The sequence below is a fragment of the Dipodomys merriami genome, unplaced genomic scaffold, assembly GCF_024711535.1.
Source record: "Dipodomys merriami isolate MVZ:Mamm:240054 unplaced genomic scaffold, mDipMer1.0.p SCAF_773, whole genome shotgun sequence".
Lineage (NCBI taxonomy): Eukaryota > Metazoa > Chordata > Mammalia > Rodentia > Heteromyidae > Dipodomys > Dipodomys merriami.
This window is the reverse complement of record NW_027206372.1, coordinates 434,923-461,170: the sequence shown is the minus strand read 5'-3', so window position 1 is coordinate 461,170 and position 26,248 is coordinate 434,923. Positions and strand designations below refer to the sequence as shown.

General features: G+C 40.0%; 1 long non-coding RNA gene across 1 annotated transcript; it reads right to left on the bottom strand.

Annotated features, from left to right (window-relative positions):
• Positions 1–15,899: 15,899 nt before the first annotated feature.
• On the bottom strand, positions 15,900–25,837 carry LOC138818534 (uncharacterized). Its single transcript, XR_011369181.1, has 3 exons — positions 25,568–25,837; positions 23,823–23,895; positions 15,900–16,495 (listed from the first exon to the last, which is right to left on the bottom strand). It is a non-coding gene; the product is annotated as an uncharacterized lncRNA (long non-coding RNA).
• Between the last annotated feature and the right edge of the window lie 411 nt (positions 25,838–26,248).

Sequence of the window (26,248 nt, the reverse complement as noted above, 5' to 3'; positions counted from 1 at the left end):
TAGAATTCTGCTGCAAATCTTTCTGGTCCTGGGCTTTTCTTAGATGGAACTTCTCTTATTGCTGTTTCTATCTCAATGTTTGATATGGGCCTGTTAAAATATTTTAACTCATCTTGGTTTAGTTTCAGCATGTCAATATTTGCCATGAAAAGGTCCATTTCTGCCAAATTCTCAATCTTATTAGCATAGTTTTGATAAGTATTCCCTTTTAATGTTCTGAATCTTGGTTGTTTCTCTGGTGATGTTTCCATTCTCATCTCTGAGTTTATTTATTTGGGTGAGTCTGCTTCTTTTCCTGATAAAATTTGCTAAGGGTCTGTCAATTTTGTTAATTTTGTTGAAGAACCAACTCTTTGTTTTGTTGATTTTTTCTATGGTTTTCTTGGATCCTAATTAATTTAATTCTGATTCAATTTTAATTATTTATTTCCATCTCCTGGATTAGGGTTTATCTTGCTGCTCTTTTTCAAGGAGGTTCAGATGTCTCATTAAATTGTTGGTTTTAGATGTCTCCAATTAGTTGATGTAGGATCTCCAAGCTATAAACTCGCCTCTGAGTACTGTCTTTGCTCTGTCCCAGAAGAGCTGGTAATTTGTGTGCTCATTTTTGTTGAATATCATGAACATTTGAATTTCCTTTCTAATCTCTTCCCTGACCCAGTGATGATTCAACAGTGTGTTATTTAGCCTCCATGTGTTACAGGATTTTCTTTGGTGGTTTTTGGTGTTGAGTTCTAATTTTATTCCCTTGTGGTGTGAGCGGATGCAAGGTATAACTTAAATGTTTCTGAATTTGGACAAGATTGCTTTGTGGTCTATTTTGGAAAATGTTCTATTGCTGCAGAGAAATATACTCATTACTTTGCCCATGTAATCGTAACCCCTTGGTACAGTATTTTCACAATAAATAAAACTTCAAAAAATGTTTATCACTTATTATAACTCAAATACCAAGCGAGAGTTATTTTATATAATCATTACAGATATCATTTTATCACTATCATAAAACAGAATAAAAAGACCAGTCCCAATTATTACCTACCTATCATTATCCTTAATTCCTAATCATTATCTAAATATCTTAAACAATCTAAATAGTCATGTCTTTAACATAAACATAAATATTCTACACTTTTTACTTAAAAATTTCCAGGGGCATGCATTCATGTCTCTAAGAAATGTTCACAGAAGTTAAAAAATATTTTTGTGAAATTAATGTGAGACATGTTGTTGTTGTTCTTGTTTGCAAGTCCTGGGCATTGTCCCTAATGATTTTGTGCTCAAGGCTAGCACTGCACAACTTGAAGCACAGGGCTAATTTCTCTTTTTGAATGGTTAATTGGAGAATACGAATCTAACATATACTTTTCTGTTTGGGCTAGATGTGAAAACAATTGTTAGATCTCAGCCACCAGAGGAGCTAGAATTATAGTCGTGAGGTACCGGCACTTGGTTTGATGATTTTTTTTTTTAATTTTAGTTATGTTTTAAGATATTTGTTTCACTATAATGCACATAATTTTATACATAAATTCATATATATATACATATGATAACAAATTCCCTCTAAAAATATATGATTTTCTACACATAACATTTATACACACACACACACACATATTTCTGAATATATACACTCCCTCTAAAACTTTTATGCTACTATTTTTTACCCTTTTCATTTCAAAGATATAGTCTATTTTTCCAAAAGTTTCCTAGAGTAAAATGACATATTTCAATAGAGAGTAGAATATATTATTTTCAAGGTAATTTTAGATATACACATGATGTCATAGTAATATTTATAGTATATTACTTGAAAAAAATCTGTTCCAACCCTGAAATATTTGTGTGTAATGACAGGGAGAAGGGAAGTTAATTCATACTGATTAGAAATGTGCAATGCTTCAAAAATCTGTTCAATAATTTGTTATAATCACATAGTCAAGCTACCTGTTATGGTTTAATTTTTTTTTGTTTCTTTATTTATTCAAAAATTTAACATGGATGCATGCACAGTGGTAATATTAAAATTATTAATCAAAATACAAATAATAAAAATCATAGACATATACCAGACTTTCAATAATTAGCACTTATGATGCTAATAATAATTTTGTTGAAGATGATGATGACCAGAGTGACCTTGATAATGGCAATGTTATGATTAAAAAGGAAAAATTTTAGACATCTTTGAATTTAGATTTCCCACATTTAATACATAATAATAAACAGTGTTGGATTACATACAATGAGAATAACAAGAGGAGAGTTTCAATATCAAGAAATAACAATCAGATAATCGGATGAGACAGTAAATCCCTAATGTTATTCTTGCAGTCTATTTAATGTATACTCATTTTCTTGGTGATATTTTTTTCTTATAAATAAAATCGTTTATTTTAACATGTTTATTATCACACATAGATAAAATGTAATAAGCTGAGCGCTTTGTTATCAAATGATCTTGTTTGTTCTAGCCTTGGGAAATTAGGAGAAAGCCTTTTACCACCCACATAACCAGTAGCTTAGTTATATATCCCTAGAAGGTAACAACACATGTCTCAAACATGCTTCACTCATTAGGCAGAAAACACTATGGGGAAAAACATACTTTGTAAAAAGTTGTTTAAGACTAGGTGACCAGTGATGAGTACATGAAACAGACTTGTGTCAAGGGCATAAAAAGGAGTACATAGAAATCATATTAGTGCTGGGCGCCAGTGGCTCATACCTGTAATCCTATCTACTCGGGAGGCTGGGATCTGAGGATCACGCTTCAAAGCCCCTCCCCCCAGGCAGGGCTCTATCTCAGGTCCCGGGATGGACCTAACTCTCTATTGGCTCACAGGCTGATGTACTCACCATGACCCATTCATCACTTTGGTTTGCTAGGCCTTGAGTTCAAATCCCAGCACTGTCAAAAGATGAACACTGATGTGAGAAGCCAAGTGAACCTCCTCTTTTCCTGTGCTGTGAAAGTCCTGATTCTCAGCTAGGAATGGAAGATGCTATATAGGCAACTCTATAGCCATGGAAACAGCTTGACATCCATGTCAGCACAGTTATACCTGCCACCATACTCAGTAAAATACACAATACCTCCATGAATTAGACACAAATTACGGAGAAGTGCACCGAACGCAAGATGCTATTCACACATGTATATCAATAGAGGTCCTATGTTTAAATTATGAATTTATGCCCATCCTGGCCCTCTCTGGTGCTCAATGTCAGGTCCTGGAAATGTTGTAGCTCCTCAGTTGCTCACAGGCCAGTGCCCTCACCTTTACCCTTTCACAAATTGGGCCTGCTAGGTTCTGAGTTCAAATCACAACACTGTCAAAACATGAATCCTGATGTGAGCAGTACATCAGTTCACCTGCTTTCCTGTCCTGTGAAAGTCCTGGGTCTCGTCTAGGATGGACAAGGCATAGGAAACTCTATAGACATGGGAATAGGTTGTCATGAATATCAGCACATTTATATCTGTCATCATACTCAATAAAATACAAAATGCATCTCTGACTAAGACACACAATAAAATAAATAACTAAACTGAAAGCATGATGCATTCCACACATGTATGTAAATAGAGATCCTATGTGTAAAATAGGTGGGCTTAGGATTTTTGCCGGTGTTGGGCTTCAATTCAGACACTGGGAGCAGGCCAATGTAGTCTTCAAGGATGATGATCTTCCCCTTCTCCCACAGTGCAACAGAGTTACCCAGACCTGAGTTCAAATCCCAGCTCTGGCAGTAAAATGGGGCAAATACGGAACTAGGGTGTTTCCTTCATAATTTTTTTTAACAGAGTCAGAAGTTGAACTCAAGTCGTGGCAACTCTGCTTCAGTTCCGATCATCTTAGGCTGAAGCCTCTGGACCTACAACACATCATTGGATCCTAGGACCCCAGGGCTTGCAGGAACAAAAAAAATAGCAGCGAAGGGAAAAGAAAAGTTGCAGGAAGTTCCACCTGGCACTTTTATGTTCATTTTCCTTTGCATGGTGATCATGCTGGGTCCGAACTCAGCGGCCTGCAGAGTGAAGGTGACCTGGAGTGGCTGAAGGTCTGCTGGCTCTCGCGGAAGCCCAAGGGTGTCAGGATATCGCAGACCTCAAGGTCAAATCCAGGTCAGCCCCCCTCCATTGAGGGAATGGCGGGAGATTCTGAGATACTCTTTTCCAGCACTTGGAAGGGTCGTGGAATTCGATCAATCTCATCTTTGAATGAGTACTTTCTGCAGGATGCACGTAGGAAATAATAGGCAAGACTCATTGTGTATCGATTATTTTCAATGAAGAGTTGATGAAGCTTGACCATAATCATCACAGTCATGAAATGGAAGCATCAGGAAAGATAAAAAAATCGGTAGTCATGGGGTATATTGGATTCCATCACAGGTCGCCATCTCTCCTACTGTATACAAATATGCATACTACCTTCAGCTTATGAAGGGATGAGTATTGTGCTCTCCCCCTCCCACTCCCGGGCTCAATCTCAGGTGCTGGGAACAGCTTAGTTCCTTATTAGCTCTCAGCATGGTATCCTCACCTTGACCCTTTCTACTGTTGGGTTTGCTAAGCTGTAAGTTCCAACCTCAACACTGCCAAAAGCGGAATGCAGATGTGAGAATCCAATACGTCCACTTGTTTTCCTGCCCTGTGAAAATTCTCGGTCTCAGCTAGGATGGAGAAGGCTTAAGCAATGTTATAGACATGGGAATTAGTTCTCATCCCTGCCAGCACACTTATGTCTCTCATCATAATCAATACAATACAAAATTCATCCCTGACTAAGACACACAATAAAAAGAATAACTACATTGAACACATGATACATTCCACACATGTATTTAAATAGAGATCCTAGGTGGGCATATGATTTTTGCCAGTGAGGGGGGCTTCAATTCAGGCCCTGGGAGCAGACCTGACCATGTAGTCTTCCAGGATGGTGATCTTCCCCTTCACCCACAGTGCTATAGTGTTACCCAGATCTGAGTTGGAATCCCAGCTGTGGCAGAAAAAATGGTGTGAATTCTGAGCAAAAGTGGTTTATTATTTTTTATTTTATTATATTTTTTTTCCAACCAAGCAATTTGAACTCAGTTCATGGCAACTCTGCCTCAGCTTCCATCACTTTAGGCTGATGGGCTGCCATGGACACATAGCCGATCCTGTGATCCTAGGTCCTGAAGCCTTGCAGGAGAAAAAAATACCCTCACTAAAAATAGCCGCAGGATGGATTTTTTTACATTTTATTCCTTTGCATGGTGACCAACCTGGGTCTGAATGACAAGGCTACAAGTTTACTTCACTTTGCATTGGCCAAGGCTAGCAGGCTATCGTGGAAGCCACAGGCCCATATGTCATCGAAGGCCCTGATATTGAATCCTGGTCCTGACACATATCAGTGGGGAGACTTCCCAAGAGACTTGTTCCTATGCACGGGAATAACGATGGAATGTTTGGAAACTCATGATTGAAAAAGTTTCCGCGGGCATCGGTCTAATCTAAAATGGGATGCAATGATCCTAGGACGTTGATTGATCTTAATGAATGGTTTATTAAGCATGAAAACAATACTATTCCTTCAATGGCAGCATAATAAATACCTAAGAGTTGGTAGAAATGTAGTTGATGTAATTGAATCCTAAGTAGATGTCTCTGGAATTCGATACAAATATATATTTATTGGTATACTGCCACCTGCCTATCCATGTATGGTTATTTTGTTCACCTCTGTGGCTCAATCTCAGGGTCTGGGAACTGCCTGGTACCTTTCTTGGCTAGAGGTTGCCGTGTTGACACATTCATTCATGAATTGTGTCTGCTAGGCCCTGAGTTCAGATCCCAGCACTGCAAACAATTGGATTTTGGAATAAGAAGCCAACTGTGACACCTGTTTTCCTTTTCTCTGAGTGTCCTGGCTGTCAGACATGATGGACAACATGTCTACAAATTTAGATACTATGTGATGGGATGTCATCAGTATAATAAATTTAATGCATATCATCACAGTCAATTAACGGTAAATAATTGAATAAAACAAAAATACAATCAATAACCACAACAAACAGGATATGGACTGAACATCTATAGGTAAATAAAAATTCTATCTTTACAATGAATATAAATAGTATGTTTTCCAGGGCTGGGCTGGAATTCAGGCGTAAGGACCAGGCGGGACTTTCTTGTCTTCAAGCATGGTGAGCTTCCCCTTCGTCCACAGTGCTACAGAGTTACCCAGACCCTGATTTCAAATCCAATGCCTGGTAATAAAAAACAGCGTGAATTGCAAGCCAGGGATCTATTTTTTTTTTTTTTTTGCAAAGCAAGGTCTTGAACTCAGGTCATGGCAACTCTGCCTCAGCTTCCATCATCCTAGGCTGGGGTGCAGCCACTGGAGCCACAGACGATCCTGGGATCCTAGATATCCAAACCTTGCAAATGGGAAAAATATGCACATAAAAAAAGTGTCAGAGCCGGGTGCCGGTGGCTCACAACTGTAATCCAAGCTACACTGGAGGCTGAGATCTGAAGATCGCAGTTGAAAGCCAGCCCGGGCAGGAAAGTCCATGAGAATCTTATCTCCAATAAACCACTAGAAACCCGGAAGTACTGCTGTGACTCTAGCAGTAGAGTGCTCGCCTTGAGCTGAAGAGAACAGGGACAGTACCCAGGCCCAGAGTTCAAGCCCTATGACCGACAAAAAAAAAAAGTTGCATTATTGCATTTCTTCCTTTGTACCATGACCATCTGGGTCTGAATGACAGGGCTCTAAAGGGTACTTCATCTTGCATTGCTGAAGGCTGGCGGGCTATTGGGGAAGACATAGTCCTGCACAGGAACATAGGTCTAGAGTTCAAATCCAAATCATGACACTTCCAGATAGTGGAAGATCCTAAGAGACTCGTTCCCATCCATAGGAATAACGATGGAATGTTATCAATGTCACAGTTGAATGAGCTAATCATGAATGCTACTCGTATAAAATTAGTTATCATAATTTCAGTAGACAGATTTTATTTAATATGAATCATTAAATGAATACTCTGTCTTACAGGGATACAATAATTTCAGGACCTTGATTTACTTTATAGTTTATTAAGGATTAAAACAATAACATTAATTACATAGAGGCATAATAAATACCCAAGAATTGGTAGAAATGTACTCTATATAACTGAATAATGTGTAGACATCTCTGGCACTCTATAAAGATATATATTTATTAGCATAATGTCATCTACATGTCAATCTGTTCTTATTTTGTCAACCCTAGAGACTTGATCTCAGATCCTGGAAACTGCCTGTCAGCTCAATTTGCCCCTGGATGGGTGCTGACACTTACCCATTCATGAATTTGGCCTTGTAGGCTTTGAGTTCAGACACCAGCACTCCCAAACAATGAATAATGGAGTAAGAAGCTGATGGTGACAGGTTTTCTTTTTCTGTGAAATCCTGGGTAGAATACATATGCAGTGGAATACATATGCAGACCTATATCCTATGTAATCAATGTAATAAATGTTCTATGTGCCATAATAGTCAATAAAATAAATGGCTAATACTTGAATAAAACAAAAAATAAAATGAATAACTACACTAAATGCAATAGTCAATATATGTGTCTAAATATAAATAATTTATATAAAATATACATTACAAAGATGTTTTCTAGTGCTGGGGATCGATTTCAGGCCTAAGGAACAGACTTGAATTTCTTAACTTCACGGAGGTGAGCTTCCCCTTCCCACACAGTGCAACAGAGTTACCCAGACCATGAGTTCCAATCCCAGTCCTGGCAGAAAAAATGGCACCTTCATACTATGTGACACCAAATTCGTAGATATTTCATTATGCCTCCATTTAATTAATATAATTGTTTAAATGATTCATAAAGTGTTAGTTAAAATCAATCAGATTCCTAGGATATAATTGTGTATAATTTTATGCTAGAATCGTTCAAGAAGTCCCCATTCAATCATGACATACATCACATTCCATTGGAATTCATATGGATAAGAATGAATTTCTTAGGATCTCCTGCCATTTGGAAGTGGCAGGAACAGGATTCAAACTGTGGGCTCCAGCTTCAATCAATTAATCCCCAGAATAGGGAACACAAAGGTCTGTCCAAGAACATCAGCAAGACCAATGATTAGGCAGGCACCCGTGGCTCTCAGCAGTCCTCCTTAATGCTTACAAGTCTGTGATAGGAGGATCATGGTCAAAGTCACCCTAGACAGGAAAGTCCTTGAGACCCCAATCCAACTTCAGTGCCAACAAAGCCAGAAGTAGAGCCGTGTGACTCCAGAGGGTGAGGGCTAGCCTTGATCAAAAGCAACTCATGGACTGTGCCCAGATCCTGAGTTAAAGGTCCGGGACTGGCAACAAACAGACTTACAGAACAACCTGTGCAGCCATCCAGCTAAAGCAGGTCACCTTCTTGTCCCCACTGGATTGGACAGAGTTTCCTGGGAGAGCGGCTGCTCTCATCTTGACTCTGCCCATTCTGCCTGCATCACAGTATTCTGGTCACACCCCCATTATTTCATGATTTTTTCTGACCAATGGGATACAAGAATGGCGGCCACAGCCACATTCCACGCTGCCCTGAAGAACCGGGATTCCCTCTGATGGTTGACACCACTACCAGCAGTTGAGGAAGGTAGAGGTGGCTAAGTGGTGAGCAAGAGACTCCAGGCGACTTTGGAGTAGAATACGAAATTGACCTCCTAATCAGTGAGTGGGAGAAGAGAGGATTTCCCAGAGCCTAGGAACGTGGCCAGCCTATCTTTCCCAACTCAGTGCTCAGATGTCTGAAACAACAAGACTCCATGAGAAAACTATGGGGGGCATGAAACTGTGGCCAGAACACCAGTAGAAGAATCCTCCTGACAGACCTGCAACATTCAAGAAAACAAAGAACATGAAAAAGGGAAGGATCCCCAAGGCAAACACCACTGGAGAGCATGATTCAATGGAGGGTCCAGGCCAAAGGTGATGCCCACCACGGGCTTCCCCTGTTTTTGGACACAGTCACAGCCACGAGGTTCCAGAGTGTTAATCCTCCTGATACCACCAAGGATCTGCAGAGGTGCTACCGACATCTGGTGCCCACCCTGGACCCCAGCAAAAGAAGAAACCAGGCACTCTATGCCGAGATCCAATCACTGAAGCAGGAAAAGACAGACCTTCAGGATCAATGGGAAAAAGAGAGGGAGAAGATAGCCCAGGTGCCTGCAGCACCTAAAATAGAGCTATAGATCCACAAGGCACCCATACAGAGTTTGGTTTCGGCAGAAAGCAATTTACAATCCCGCGTGTGTGCAGCAGGCTACTGATGAACAGAAAGGGAGCACGAAGCTCTCACCAGCTGCCTGCAGGCTGCAGAGCAGTGCATGGCCGAGCTGGAGATGTTGGCTTCTGTGGTCAATGATCACAGAATGAGACTGAAATGTTCTACAGCTGCATGATGTGACCCTTCTGCTCAAGGAAAAGGCCAGAAGCTTCAATGACTTGAAGCAAGTGAACTCAAAGTTATAGGAGAAGCTGGAAGTGCTCTGGACAACAGGAAGAAAGGAATCCGCAAGTTCCAACAAGCACTGGTGGAGCATGAGGTACTGAAGAGACTACTGGACAATGTGAGCTGACTAGTGAGCACAGCGAATCTAGAGAGAGACACCTTCACAGAAGACCTGAGCATTGAGAGGTCCACGTGGAAGGAGGAGGCCCGGCAGCTGACCCATCAGGTGAACCAACTGACAGAGGAGAAGGAGCGAGGGGCGAGGCAGGTGTTCTTCTTAGAGAACAGGCTGGAGGAACCATGGCCCATCTCAGGCCGAGTGGCAGTAGCAAGCCCACGCCTACTGCACGCAGATGGAGTTGAAAAACCGGGAGGAATAACTTCACATCCAGGTCCAGGAAAACCAGAGGCTCCATCTCCAGAACCCGGAGCAGCAGGAGCAATGGTGGAGACTGGAGGAGAAGGCCAAGGATTGGCAGGAGATCCCTGAGACCCCATGACGCGCAAATGTGTGTGACGGACAGCTGGAGGAGCAGCTGGCCCTGCTGTGGGACGCTCTCCACAGGGTGAGCGGTGAGAAGGAGCTCGACAGCATCCTGGAAACAGAGCAGGTGGTGAAGAAACACCTGGGGGAACACCTGGTTCACACAGAGGAGAAGATAGAGGAATGGAAAGAAGTGGCTGAGAGAGAAAGAAAGCCAAGCATCTCATGACCAGCAGGAGCAGTCCCTGGCCCAGCTGCAGGAGCTCAGAACCACCTGTGAGCAGCACACACCTCCAATTAGCAGCTGAGCTCCAAGAAGGATGCCCTGCTGCAGCACCTTAAAGAGGCAGACCCAACTCCTGTAGCAGCTGAAGAAAGTGCATGGCACGAACAACTGGGGAGACCATGTGGTTCCCCCAAAGTGACAGGACACTCTGAAGTGCCTGAAAGCAATCAGACCACAGGAAGAGCGACTGCAGGCCCAGCTGAGCTTCTTCCCTTCCCTGGGGAAGGGGAATTCAAAAACCCTGGAGAAGCAATAGGTGAGGAGTCGAATCCCCCCATAAACATGACCATTGCAGAGGATGGAGACAATCCCCAAACCGAGTGGGATGTGAATTTGTGAGTACTCTTAGTGGCTGAAATCCACAGGGGGAAACTCCTGTAGCAGGAGTGGCAGGCCTGCTGCGGTCACCCGGTTCACCTGGCAGCTCAGTTGCAGAGAAAGCTTGAGCCACAGACCCTCCATCCCATGAGCTGGCACCACAGCCTGTGTGGGGATGGGGAGCGGGACACATGGTCGTCCAAGAAGAAAATCTACTTTGTCCACGACCTTTCTGATGAAATGGACTTCCAGAGTCCAGCGGGTGATCTTCAACATAGATGCAGCCAACTGTCGGCACACATCGCACTGTTGAGGAGTCCCTCATGGCATGTAAAGAGCAGATGTTCATTCGGGCTGAGCTGTGTCAGAAGAAACCTGAGCATGTGTACCAGCTGTCCTAGGAGAAGATGGATAAAAGGAGAGAGCTGCGGGAGCCGCTGTCACTCCTCACAGGGGAAGACATGGATAATGGGCTCCAGATGCCAGCACAGGCTGAGCCTCCTCTCACTGCCACTGCATTGGATGCCTCCAGGCTCCAGGGTGGGCGAAATGAAGGAGGAGCAGAAAGGTTTTGAAGAATTGCCACTTCAACGCAGTGTGGAAACTGCCAGAGGAGAGATCGAGGTTCCCAACCCCATAGAGGACTCCCCCACAAAGCACATCCTGATGCAGCTGCCCCACATCCAGAGCCACCCACAGCTCACAGACTCAGGTGAGGAGCGCTCCCTCCCTTTCTTCGGTAGACTGATGCAGATGATGACTATGTGACATAATGACTCTCCAAAGCCTCAGCAGCCACTATAAGTAGGTGCCAGGTAGCCTTCTCTCAGGCCTCCATCTGCTGGGTCATGGGAAGGGTAAACTGCGGGTCGGGTAGGGCAAAGGCTGCCGGGAGGTTGCCCATATTCAAGGGACATCTTATGGCCTATTGGTGGCCAGGGAAGAGGGCCATGTTATGCTTATCACAAAGAATAAATTGTTTTCAAAGGGAAAACAAGCCTCCAATGAAGATTTGTTGTTCCAGTCCTGGGGATTGAACTCAGGTCTTGGTCACTGTCCCTGAGCTCTTTCTCTCATGGCTAGCACTCTACCACTTGAGCCACAGGGCCGCTTCTTGTTTTCTGATGGTTCATCGATGATAAGAGTCTCACACACATTCCTGCCCAGGCTAGCTTTGAACCGTGATCTTCTAGATCTCAGCTTCCAGAGTAGCTAGGATGACAAGAATGAGCCACCAGTGCCCAGCATTTGAAACCTTTTAAAGGTGTCTTGGCGAGTCTGTAAAAGGATACACAAAGGGCATGGATAGACTTTGACACAATCAAGGAGTTGGGATGGGGAAGGCTGACCTTCTAGCCATTCTGTTCCTCCCCAAAATTAAAGATTCCAGGTGGTGTTGGATGCATCAAACACCTAGGCCAACAGCCACCAGACTCAGTGGGGAAAAGGTAGAGAATACTCAAAGATTGCAGTGTAGAAATCTTTGATTTTCCATGCATGTCCTGTGTGTGTATGTGTGTGTGTGTGTGTGTGTGTGTGTGTGTGTGTGTGTGTGTGTGTGTGTGAATTCAGGGCCTAGGCTCTATCCCTGAGTTTTCTTGCTCAAGGCTAGTGCTCTGCCACTTGAGCCACAGCCCCACTTGCATTTCGATGGTTAATTTTAGGTAAGTCTCAAGGACTTTCCTGTCCAGGGTGGCTTCAAAGCATGATGGGGGCCCAGGGAAACAGGAGTAAACACAATCCCTATGGTGGGCAACTCCTGCCTACTCGTGGCCACACGTGGAACATGCATCCTGTGCTATCGTGGGGGACTATCCTCCGCTAGAGTTCAAATTGGGGAAGTGACCAGGGCCAACCTGACTTTCAATCACCCTGAGTGCTGATTCCAGAGCAGATCTGTTCCACCCTAGGCCAAGAGAGCTCCAGGAGGCCCTGCTCCCAGGGGCACAAGAAAGTGAGAAGTCAGCTCCAGGCCCAGCTAAGAGCCTTTGCCCATGGGCACCCCAACTTGGCCTTCCTGATTACCATAAGGCCTGTCAAAGAACAACCTAAAAAAAACAAACCAAAATTGGAGCTGTGAATCAAAGTGGTAGAGCTCTAGCATTGAACCAAAGAGCTCAGGGACAGGGACCCAAGCTTTGAGTTCAAGACCCCCAGCTCACCTTCCTCCATAAAACACACATTAGCTAAATGAGAACTAGTAGAATTTGTGAAGTGTTTCTGAAGAATGGTGATACTGAAGAAAGCACCCTAATTCTAATGACAGCTGAACTTGTGACATACAGGTATGTGCTGAATCATTCACAGGTTACTGTTTTCTGGGTCCTTCCCACATAGCATGTTTTTTCTGAGTCTTCAAACACCATGCTGTGTACTGAGTCATCCCAAAGGGTGCTATGTTCTGAGTCCTTGAGAAGAGTGGGCTGTGCTGGGTTTTTCAAAGGGTGCTGTGTGCTTAGTCCATTACACAATGTACTTTATGCTGAGTCCTTCAAAAGTGCTGTGTGCTAATTCATCCCAAATGGTGCTATGTGCTGACCCCATGAGAAGGGAGGGACTGGTGAGTTTTTCAATGGGTGCTGTGGCCCAGTCCTTTACACAGGGTACTTTTGCTGAGGGCTTCAAAGAAGGCTGTGTGCTGAGTTGTCCCAATGGGTGCAATATGCTGCATCCTTGAGAAGAGAAGAATGAGGAGAGTGCTGTCTGCCGAGTCCTGTAGACTGTTTGCTCTGTACTGTCTTTCAAATGGTGCTGTGCTGAGTTCTTCCACAAGGTGTTATGTGCTGAGTCCTTCAAAATTGTGCTATGTGCTGAATTTTTCAAAGGGTGCTGTGCACTGAGTGTTTTACACAGGGTGCTACATACTCAGCCCTTCAAAGTGTGGTGTGTATGGAGTCTTAACCCAGGGTGCTATGTGCTGAGTCCTGGGAAAGAGTGCTACGTGTTGAGTTTTTCAAAGCGTGCCATGCACTGAGAACTATACACTGCGTGCTATGGACTCCTTCCTTCAAAGGGTTCTGTGTGCTCAGTCATCCCAAAGGCTATTATATGCTAAGTCCTTCAAAGGGCACATTGTGCTGAGTCTTTTACTCAGGGTGCTTTGTGCTGTTTTTTGAAGTATGCTGTGTGTTGAGTCATCCCAAAGGGTGCTATGTTCTGAGTCCTTTAGAGGTAGTTTTCCCCAATAATCTCTCTCAGTCTTTCAGTCTCTGTCTCTGTCTCTGTCTCTGTCTCTCTGTCTCTCTCTCTCTCACTCACTGGGTCACTGTGCATGTTCTTGATATGTGTAGTGGAGAGGCTTGGAGGAGAGTCACCTCTAGTGGTGGGGCTGAGGGGAGATTCGATCCCCTGAGCAAGTGCTAGGGTTGGTGGGGAGTGCTGAGCTGATGTGAGGCTGTAATTCCCATGGCCTAGAAGCCTTAGGGCCCACTCAGGGCTGCTCTTGTGGGAAAGGGTAGGGGGCAGAGCCAAGGGGAAGAGCGTTCTGGGCAGAGGGGAGGAGGAAGCAGGGCCCAGGGGCCACACTGTGGAAGCAGCAGTGGCCAGGGTCTCGCAGGGGTAGGTGCACCTTCGCAGAGGGTGTGAGGCATCCTGCGAAAGGAGTGGAGGTAGAGAGAGAGAGAGCAGAGAGGAGCGAGTACAGGCACGAGGGGAAGTGGCTTCATATGCTCCGTTTGTGGATCAGTAGAAAAATAGCCAAAATGAGAATAAAGGCAACAAATGTACAGCCAAGAAAAATAGAGTTTGAATAAAGGTAGAGTCAATAAAGGTGCAGCCAAGTGTATAGGACGCCTTGAACCAACACCCCCTTCCTGCAGGCATGCTTCCATGAAGCTTATGCTTTGTCTGGCACGATCTCTCACGCAGATTCAGCAGGAGGTGTCATGGCATTTCTTCTTTTTTAAAAATTTTTTTAATTGAAGCTCATGAATGTCTCCATGCACAGAAGAGACAAATCTAAAGATCATCCGGAAAATGACTGGAAATGTAAGAATAAGAATTGGGAGAATTGATCTGACAATGACAATTATAACTATTACACTAATCCAATCCAGAGGATTGAGGGCCTCCTCGTTATGCGTAAATAATGCTTCCAAAGATTGTAAAATTTTTACATCTAAATGAGCTTTACTACCTGCTATAATTTTGTCCTGTAAAGATTCCATAACATGAGAGATATCTTTATCTCTCCAAACTCCTAACAAATGCTTTTTGGTGGCATTCCAATTAAAAGAAAAGTTATATTTTAGAGCAGTAACACAGATATATTTAAAACTAGCATGACATTTAACTGAGAGTTGTGTTTTTAAATTTTGAACTTCCTGACCTATAACCAGAACCACTTCCTCCAGAGCATTTATTTACATTTCTAACTTTTTATCTATAATTTGTTGTTCTGCTAGGGCTAATGAAACATTTTTGCTTAAATCAGTAACAAAACGAGCAGTGTTTACTTCATTTACGAAGGCTGCTGTAGAAATCGCTAGAGCTAATTATTGTTATTAGAGCACTAATTCCTAAAATCAAGGCCTCAACAAAGCGTTTTGGCTGCAACATAATATCCAGAATTTTCAGCATTTGTAAAGCAGAATTTTTAAACCAATTGTCATTTTATAGATCTACAGGTAACATTACATATGAAGGTCTTTTTAAAATAAAAATTACAGAATAAGTTTTATCTAGAGAAGAAGTAAGACAATTAGTAAAAATACAATCCTTACAGCTAATATAATAAGATTTTCGTGATTAATAATGATTAAATTATCTAGTTTTCCAGCTAAAATTCCCATAGGATATCCCACACATGCTCTTACCCCAATTGCAGTACTCTTAGTTTCTTTGTGCTTTTTCAGTAAAATCATGTTTGTTGCTGCAAAAAGTCTGAACAAATCCAGATGAATGCCCATTTTATTGTGAAAGGGAGAGTGACTCACCAAAATGGAAGCCACCCACCCTGGAGTGAGCCATCTTTTCAGGGGTTCCCCATGAGTATCAGGAGCATAGCCATTAAACTTTCCTGAATTATGTTTTAAGTAGGCAGCATAATCATAATCAGGGTTACCAATGGAAAAATCAAAAATACTATCTGGTGCCCCATAGGTTGTAAAAAACAGGCCTTTTGAAATCCACATTCCCACAATTATGGTGAGGTAATTAATACATCCCCAAACTGATCTTTGTCATGATATTTTTGTAGGCAGTTACCTAAATTTTTATTCCTCTTGGGAATGAAAAAGGATTCATTATAAGTATGAAAACCTAATATGTCAATTTCCCACATCAATCTTTTTTTGAACTTTTTATCATTGGATTGATCATCAGTCAAAAAAGTTCTATAGTTTATAGGCAAACACCCGGGGATATTTTCTCCTGATTGCGTTATGCAAATTGGAGTGGTATCTGTCATTCCTTCATAATTAATAGTTTGAGAAGTCATATGAGAATTAGAATAGTCCTCCAAACTCCCTAGCAGATCACTATTATTTTTCATTACTTGTATTATATCCTCATCTCCCCCATCCCACGGGATGTAGAAGAGGAGGATTAGGAACATATGCCCAGTATTGTTCTCCTGAAACAGACACTGCCTGCACAGCAATAATGGCAAGTATAGCAAGAAACTTAATTTAAACAGTGATAGTCTTTCCTGTAGAAACAACAATCTCCTCCGCAGAATGAGTGAGCTTCTTAATTTGTTCCCAGGTTGGTGGTTGGGCTTCTTTTGTTGCCATGGCCTGTTGAGGAGAAAGGTGAAGACTTTTGAGCTTGTGCATCGCCTTCTTCATTTCTTGCTTCTGGGTTTTTATTCGCCTGGGTTTCTCTTATTTTTCTAGGGCACACGAGTCGGGTGAGATTCCAGATGGGTGACTCGGCATCCTGTGGAAACACACATGTATACCCTCTTCCCGAGGTGATTAATACATCTGGCCCTTTCCTGGTGCCTGTGAGCAAATCTTTCCTTTTAACTTTTGGCTGAACTTTAAATCCAATTTCGCTCCAATGTTTTTGCATAAGTGTAAGGTTTTGTTCATTAGTATTAAGGTGATTATTTACAAATATGGTTAAAGCTAAAATTACAGCAATAATTTCCGTCTGTTGCTCTGAAATGTCAGATGCCCTTTTAATAATAGGGAAGTGGTCTGGAATGTATACCACTGAAGTTCCATTTGATGACCCATCAGTAAAAACTGTTAGAGCTCCTTCTAAAGGTGTTGTTACCACTAATGGAAAAATGGTTTTTACCTCTTCCACAAAATTTAATAAAGGATATTGAGGAACATGAAATTTTATTTGTCCTGTATAATTTAATAATGCTAATCCCCAATTCTCATCATTCTGTAATAATATTTTAATTGTTTTTTATTATAAGGCATAATTATATTATTCATTTCTTTCTCAAATAACTCTCGGGACCTACTCCTTGCCTTGACAATGAGTTGGCTGCACAAATATACATAAGAAGCTATCATTCTTGTCTGACTGTGAGGCAAGTGAAGCCATTCCAGGACTCCATCTTGCCATAAACATCTTTTATGTGTATAAGATGTCTTTAACATTATAAAATCCCAGTCTTTATTATAGTCCAATTGGACCACTTTTGCTTGTAACTTTTCTTCCACCAATGAAATTTTTTCTAACATTATTGGAGTGAATTGTCTCTTAGATTTAGGATTAGAATCCCCTTTTAGGGCTTCAAACAATGGGTGTAATTCTCCTGTTGTAATTTTCAAGTAGGGTCTAACCCAATTTATGTTTCCTAGTAATTTTTAAAAATCATTTAATATTTTTAATTTATCTAGCTTGAAACTCATTTTTGTGACATGATGTATTATATTTCCTAAATAATTTAAAGGTGTATTATGTTGAATTTTATCTGGAACAATAAGCAAACCAAAGTTGGTTAATTGCTCAATGGTTAATTGTTAAAATTTGTTCTGTTAAATGTTTACTTTCAGCAGCTATTAAAATATCATCCATATAATGAATAATATAAGCATTAGAAAATTCTTCCCCAGTTTTTTGTAAAGATTTATCCACAAATTTTTGACACAATATAGGAGAATTTTTCATGCCTTGTGGCAAGACCTTCCACTGATATCTCTGCCAGGGCCTTTTCAAATTACATGAGGGCACATGAAATGCAAATCTTTGAAAATCATTAGGATCCAATTTTATTGAAAAAAATTCCTGAAAATCAATGATTATTGTATAATGTCCTTTAGGAATAGCAACAGGAGATGGAAGTCTTGGTTGAAGAGCCTCCATATCATGCATGGTGTTATTAATGGCTCTGAGGTCTTGTAACAACCTCCATTACCCAGATTTCTTTTTAATTACAAAAACTGGAGTATTCCAAGGGCTATTGGATTCCTCTAAATGTCCTTTCTGTAATTGCTCATTTACCAATTGATCTACAGCCTGTATCTTCTCTTGAGTTAGGGACTACTGATCAACCCACACAGGCTGATGATTTTTCCATGATATTGCATCAGCAAACTTCTCATCAGCGGCCTCTTTGAAAAAATTTGTACACTAAAGGAATCTGCAGTAACTAATTTTAGTTCCATGTTTTGCATAATGTCTCTGCCCCATAATGTAAGGGCAAAGCAGATACAATATAATGTTGAAAGTTTCCAAATCTATTTTCACACTCCCACTTTAAAATTTTTGAACTTTGAGCAACATTGTTAGCCATACCCAATCACATTAATATAGATTCTGTCTTCATAATTGGCCAGGATGAGGGCCCATCTTTTCCTACAATACATGTTGGGTCTGGCCCTGTGTCCAAGAGACCTTTTATTGGCTTTCTATCCACTTTTATATTTTTTATGGGTCGGTCCTTAGAAATAGATTGTACCCAGGCCACAGTTTCTGTGGCACTGAAACCTCCTGTACCTCGATCTTCTTTTAGGATTTGATTTGGAAGATGGACATAATTTAAAATTAAGATTTGCATATTTTCTTTTAAAGACCTTACCATTACTTTAATTTCCCCTTGATAATCTGCATCATCTACTCCTGGTAATACCTCAAAATTTTCTTATAATTTGAGCTTCTACCAACTATCAAGTCCACAGTTCCTTCAATTACAGGACCATAAACTTGAGTGTTTATTAGCTGAACACCATACATGATAGAGATAATGTAATCTCTTTTTCCTGCCAGATCTAACCCTGCACTTCCTGGAGTAATTCTTGGCAAATCCCATACTGTAAATGGGGAGACAAGGGATTTAATGGATCTGATCCCTTTGGGGATTTTTGTGTAACAGTAGGTGTTTCCCCTCTTTCGTTTACGGGGCTGAGGGAGCACACCTATTCTTGTTTTTTGTCTCCTTTTCTTCTGCTGTTAGGAAAATTCTATCCTTATGATATTTTGATCTACACTCATTTTTCCAATGATTGCGTTTCTTTCATTATGGACAAAGTCCAGGCGCTTTACCCTTTTTATTGTTACTAGGTTTATTTTGCTTTTGTTGACAATCTTTACTCATGTGTCCTGACTGGCCACATGAAAAACAGACCCCATTTCTGGCCTGAGGTCATTTCTTATGTAATATTTGTTCATAAGCACTGAATGGTTCTCCTTTCATTGCTGCAGCATATGCCATTCCTTGAATGACTGCTGGTGAGGCATCTATGCATGCTTTAACATTATCTTGCATTGATCCCGTCAGTAAATGTAAAGTACTTAATACATAACTTTTCATACTGGTTACCTCCTCCCTCATTTTTCTCACAGTTTTCCTTCTCCTCAATACCTCTCAGAAGTTGTTATGTACATTTCTCATATATTGTCTTGTGAGCATTGCTATTGCATTGGTTTGCCCTTTGTCTTTTTTCTCACTATTTTGTTTTTCCTCTTCCATTCCCTAATTAAGGTAAATGTATACACAAAATACAGGGTATCAAAATCAAATACAATAGAGGATAAACCATACGGAGAAAACCCAAAAGAAAATAGAAATCACATACTACATTAAAAACAGCAACCGCAAGCAAAAAGCCTCTGTTTCCATATCTTGGAGTTCATTTTGCTCTGCATCAGCTTATATGGTAATATATATGCATAACAAAGCCACTGGAAAAGAATAGTTGTATGGATACTATATCATGAAAACAACGTTAACTGTTTCTGATGGTAAAGGTGGAATTAGGATTGGTGAAATTGCGATTCTGATAAACTAATCTCAAAAGAGTTTTACAATTATGACAGGTAAATTTTAATTCTTCAAGATTTTTAACAACTTAGCCTATTAAGAAAATTTAAAATTGCCTGGGAAAGAGGCTTTCATGCAAAGAAATCCATGGAGACTTAGTGGAGAGAGAGCAATGTGGGTGAAGATGGCTCATTAAACTAAACTAAACAAACAAACAAACCAATAAACCTCAGAAAACTTGCTGGGAATCCTGTAGGTTCCCTTGAAAATGTCCTTACCCAGGAAATATACTTTCAGTTTGTAAAACAAGGTTGTAGTGGAATTTAAATTCAAAGTTCTTTAAAGAAAAAGACATGAAAATTTGTGATTTGACCTTTAATTACCAAACTGTAATTCTCTGAAAAATATATTTTGAGTCAAAATATTTAGAGAGAAAGTGCCCTGCACAATGAATGAATGTATTAGGTTTATATTATTCTGTTTGTAATTCTTTCCACACTGTCTTTGCACATGAAGCACTGAAACGCAGAAAAAAAAATCTAATAGGATAATTCAAACCAATGATTTCAAATTTCTAAGAAGCTCACAAAAAATAATATCCTTATTAAGATGAGATAGTGAACACTTCTCTTATTACATAAGCCACAAATTTTGGGATCAGAAAAGAATTGAGGAAATGGAAAAGGTAACAAAACTCTTCTTAGAAGCTCTAGCTAAACATATTGGCTTCAACAGTGGAGAGAGGACAAAACTTTATGATATAGATTCTCTTAATATTTTAGCTACCTAAAGTGATTTTACAGAGCCTATTTGGCTCACTACGATGCAGAACAGTTTGAATGAAGACATGAAAATAAATTCCACATCCGAATGAGGCAACTTAAAAGAGTTTTAAACGAGAAAACATGAACATGGAGCAATGGGGGAGGCCTTATAGTCCTTCAGCTTCCCTAAACTTGAAGCCAAGAAGCCGTGATTAATTGGAAATCAGGAAAGAGCTAAGAGGAGGACATAGAAGTAGGACATAGAAGCATTGTGCTTTGTAACAGACACTCATCCAAGGTATGGGTGATTTAACTCTATTCTCCTCGATACATCTTGTTGAACAAATGCAAGACCAAGAGAAAAATAATCAATTGAAATAATTTTGCAAAGAATAACTTCACTTTTCCTGATATTTTATCTAAGGAGAGACTTAAGAGAAAAGATAAAAAGTGGAGTATACTTTGGTTTCGTCAAAGCATCTTGTTACCAAAATATATTTTTGAGGTTAGAAACGATTGCACCAAAAAGTGGACTACTTATTTTTGTGGGCAATTTAGACACAAAAAGACTTTCAAGGTAAAAAAAAAAACAAAAAAGTAAAAAAGTATAGCCAAATATTTGTGATCACGGCTTCTTGGACTGGTTTTTTGGAGACAAAGTTTACATTAGAGTTTTTCCTCATTAACATAGAAGTTGGGTATTCATGACAACCAAATTCAAGGGGGAAGTTTAATGGACTCGCTAGGAAAGTACATAGAAAATCCTAAAGTGGTGCTGTAGCTCAATAGGTAGAGTGCTTGCCTTGAGCTGAAGAGCACAGGGACAGCAGACAGGCCCAGAGTTCCAGTCCCACGACCAACAAAATTAGTAACAGAAACTGAGAAAATCTTGATCGTTCATCTTATATAATGGGTGGGAGTAGAAGGGTAAGAAGAAATCTAAATGGTTCTACATCTATGGCCAGGCAAATGTGTTAGTGATATTCTTGGTGATAAGGATTACAAGTGAAAATGATGGATTTAGGGAAAAAAACTCTCTGATAGTTCTAAAGTTTATATTAAACAGAGGCAAAGATTGATCTCTTTAGATATCATCAAAATATCCATGACCATGAATATGAAAAAGAATGATAAAATTGGGGGCATTATTAAAGGGAAGAGGAAAAGAAAAGTTATGACATAAGTGTAGCAATGTGAGCACCAATGTTGACAAGATTGGAAGAAAGAGATAAGGAAACAAGAAAGTAATAAAAACAGATTTACAGAAGTAAAGAAAGGAAAGAATTCGCAGGAAGAAATGGTCAAAACTGTTACAAAGACATTGAAGGAAATATGCTATTTGGATTTGAAAACTAAAAGGACATAGACAAATTCAATAAGAACAATGTTTTGGTGAACTGGTAGAGATGTAAGTAGTATTGATGAAATTTTGAGATATGAATGTGAAGCCATAAAATTCTAGATCCATGAATTCAACAGATCTTTTTTTATTTTAAATGTTGGGAACAAATGCTTTTATCCTGACCTTAGGAGTATTATACAGATGTAACTGTCTGTGAATATTTTTGAAGACTATTTAACCAGGAGATTATGGATTGAACTATAGCACAGACAAACCTAATTTGCTCTACAGTTCCAATGAGTGACCCATGTATCTACATCACTTTGCGATTTTACTGAAATATCGTTAGATAGGTTTGGTCATCTTATCAGGCTATTCATTATAAATGTAAGACAAGTAATACCAAGTATAGGTTGAACATACAGTTTTACTGATGTTACTGAAGACTCCGCAATTGATTCTTCTTTAGAATAGAAAATGCCTCAATAGCCATTGATACGTCATAACTGCCATACACTCTATTTAAATATAATTCTTTTTAGGGATATCTCCATGCTGAAATAACCTTCTCAATGAAACTGCCACACATTCTTATATGTAGGAAGTGCTCTTATAAACTTCAAGCTTTTATTGGATGGAAGAGTTCAGACATTACCATCACCACAAGGATTAAATGTCTAAAAAGAAAAGACATTTTTAATGCCTTTCTTTCATTTTCTGATACACATATGCATGTAGGGAAGGATTCTGATATAACAATAATACAATGGTGACTTGTAATAACACAACATCTAGGATCTAGTGTTAATTCAGTTACTTACTAATTAGCTCCAAACTGTGTGGATATTTATATTTCTCCTGGGTAAACTAATGAGCTCCAAGAAAATGTCCCTAAGAGCCTTTCAATTCAAATATCACTGTTTGTCTCAAAATGCCTTAAATTCTACATCTTCAAATGTTGGCATACAGTTATATTGTGGAACTTTTCTCCTCAGAGAGTAAGTACTACCCTATTGCTTAACATGGACAAAGTACCTTCATAAATAGACTGTGTGTTTGCAAACAAGAAGTGGTAGCTGAACAATATTTTTAGCAGTTTGTACAGATGAAATGGAAATAGAGCAATCAAAAGGAACATTCAAAAAAGACAAAGGCACAAAATAGAATATGCCAATTAAATGCTGACGTACAATTTCAAATAATGTGCTCAGGTGTGAGGGTGTGTTCAAAGTACACCGTCAGACAATATAGTTGGATATCTTGAGAAAAAACTACATTAAACTATCATGGAATTATCATACAAGTAGAAACCTGTTACGCTGACTCTCTAATCAGTTACAGCATCAGCAATTTAGGGAGTATTTTCCAAGAGCATACTGAGAAAAAGAGGGCTCATCACAACTAGTGTTCAGGTTGAACTAACAACAATCACATAACGTTTCTTATAAGTCTTCATTTATTTTAGAGCATTAAAGTGGGAAAAAGCCAAATAAATATTTTGCATGTATCTAAATTAAGTGGGACGTATTATATTGGTCTCTCTTTAACTTGGAAGTTATAGGTTATGTCTTTCTATACTCTAAGTTGGGACAATGATCTGCTTTCAGTTATTTTCTTCTCTTCCCCTTCTTTTGCCCTTCCACTTAAAGAGACATACTTGAGCTTGCATTTCTAATTTCAAAATTATCTGAATTTCTCCATACTTCTCGCAGCCTCCTATATCTTTCTCAAGGGAATATCTTCTTACTGCCATTTTTTATCCCATATGATAATGGATATGTTCTTGTCTAATTCAGTGCAAGATACACATTAGACTCATCCAGATATCTCAACACTTGTAGCACCATAAAATCTTATCTTACTTAGAAATCAAGATTTTAGTATGTCTGGGGAGCTGACATCTGTCATTTTTGAATGACCATAATTAATACTTACATGCAAGCAGGTTTTATACCAATATGCCTCTCAGTAGATCAATGAATCGGCATGTCCATTGAGGCGCTGTGGGCTGTGGCAGGGACAAGGAAGAAAAATGGTTGGCTACCCTCGGTTATTAATCCTTGGCCCCGGGGCTGGCAGGATAGAGAGTTTCCCTGCATAGGATAAGCATTTTTATAGGAATTCCTTTATTGTCTATTTTTAATCTACACACTCTTGCACAGTGCTTTCCTTTTTACATTTATGGCAAATTCCTGGTCCTCTCTTGTTAACATCAGTAGCCTTTTTACAATTCTTCTTTACATGTCCCGTTTGACCACATCCAAAACATTTTAGATTAGATGGTTTGTAATGCATGCCAGGTAGTGAGCATAGTTTCAGCAAACCACTGAATACGCCGGGATTCGGATGTAATTTCTTTACATGCCCTTATATGTAGTTACATCCCCAGATTCTTTAATAGGCAATAGGGCTCGTCTACAGTCCTCATTAGCATTCTCATAAGCCAACATGCCCAGTAGTTGTTGCAGTACAGCCTTGCCCACAACAGTATGTTCCAAGGTCAGTGTCAATCATGATAAAAATTTAACATAGGGTTTATTAGGTTTTTGAATTACTTTAGTCCAGGAGCCATAATGCTCTCCTGCCAGCTGAATCCTCCCCCATGCCTCAATACCAATGTCTCGTAACTGCTCATGGATCTCTTCAGGAGAGTTCACTTGCATATGAGCATCTGCATATTGTTCTGTCCCACTCAACATGGGACAGGTTATGACCTGCAGGTGTGGATTATTGCTCTGTGCATTTTGTCTAGTCCTTTCTGTATATAACTCAGTAAACCAGATTTGCCATTGTAGGTATTCAGGTTCCGTAAGCAAGGCTCTACAAAGCATCTTCCAATCCTCGGGAACAAAATTATTATAATGTCGCTGATGCGCATTAAGCAATTCCTTAACATAATGAGACTGAGGACCATACATCACTGCCTTCTTTAGTTTACCAATATCATCGACAGCAACACCGTCATATCTGGCTGGTTGAGCAATACCATTCATAGGAGGTGGTCAAATTACAGGATAAGAAAAAATAGGCATTTCATCATCAAATTCACTGTCTGAGCCTTCTGTTTTGTGAGGGAGTGACGCGGTAAAAATTACTTCAGCAAGCAGAGGAGCCGAAGGCTGTTTTACTTTCACTTTCTCAGATTCTCCTTTCACTCTGCTAATTTCTAACTCCATATGTTGTAATCTTGATAAAATCAACTCCATTTGCTCAGACATTCTATTTATGCTTTCAGTTTGTTCCTTTTCAGCTTTCTTTACCTCTGTTTTTTTCTCTGTTAATTGTGATGCAGCCTTATCTATTGTGTCCTTGACTTCAGAGTCCAATATAAAATCTACAATAGAAGGCGTGGCCTCTTTCTTTAAGTCCACTATTAATCTTTTCTCATTTAAAGCTTTAAAAATGCTATTTAAAATAGCCCAAATGGACAGAAATCTATCAGGAATCCTTTCCCCTTCTCGAACAGCTCTTTCTACATTATACTTTACTCATTTCTAATTATCAACATCTAACGTCCCTTTGTCGGGGAATCAAGGATTCCATTCCCTAACTACATTAATACACATTTCTATGTCAAAAGAAGAAATAGTTACACCATAAGCAGCAAGTAAATATTTTAGCATATGTAAGTATGGAGTAGACTTAACTTGTCCCATCACCATGTAATTAAAAGTACTTACCTGAATATCCCTTCCTGTATTCATCACTGCAGGGTTCCTGTTTGGGTGCCAATTGTCAACGTCTCAGGCATTGGGGTCCCTGGGTAAGGGTCGCAAAATCACCAGGACACAGGGGTTGCAGAGTGCAAATAGCAATTGCCACTGCATGCTGTGTTTTATTGCTAGTGGGTATTTAAGGACAAGCAAGTATTATCTTTGCCAAGATTTAGTCAGGAGACATTCACACAAAGAATTTCAACAGATACAATTTTGCTTAAACTATGTGATAAGTCTTTGTACATTTTTATCTAAACTATTTTAGAGAAAGCTCAAACCACTTCCCCATACTCAGGAAAATGCTTGACTAGCTGTTCGTCTATGCTTAAGTAAGCAGAAGAGCTACTTCCTCAGCTCCCAAGAGTCTGACAAGAGCTTTGAGATAGAGAGAACATGTTCCCTCTATCGCCTGGCATGCCAAGAGCTTTCCACATACACAAACACAGTCCTCAGATAATCCTGAGGCCGGAGCCTACATCATTCTGCCCCTCCAACACAGACCATGAGGCTTCACACAGATTGTCTCACCTACTCTTCTATTACTTTAAGCAAAAACAAAGCAAAGCAAAGCAAACAAAATAGACTTTATGGTTAATTATGCTGCTATTAAAGATTCCAGGCAGAATTATACTGTTAAATGATGAT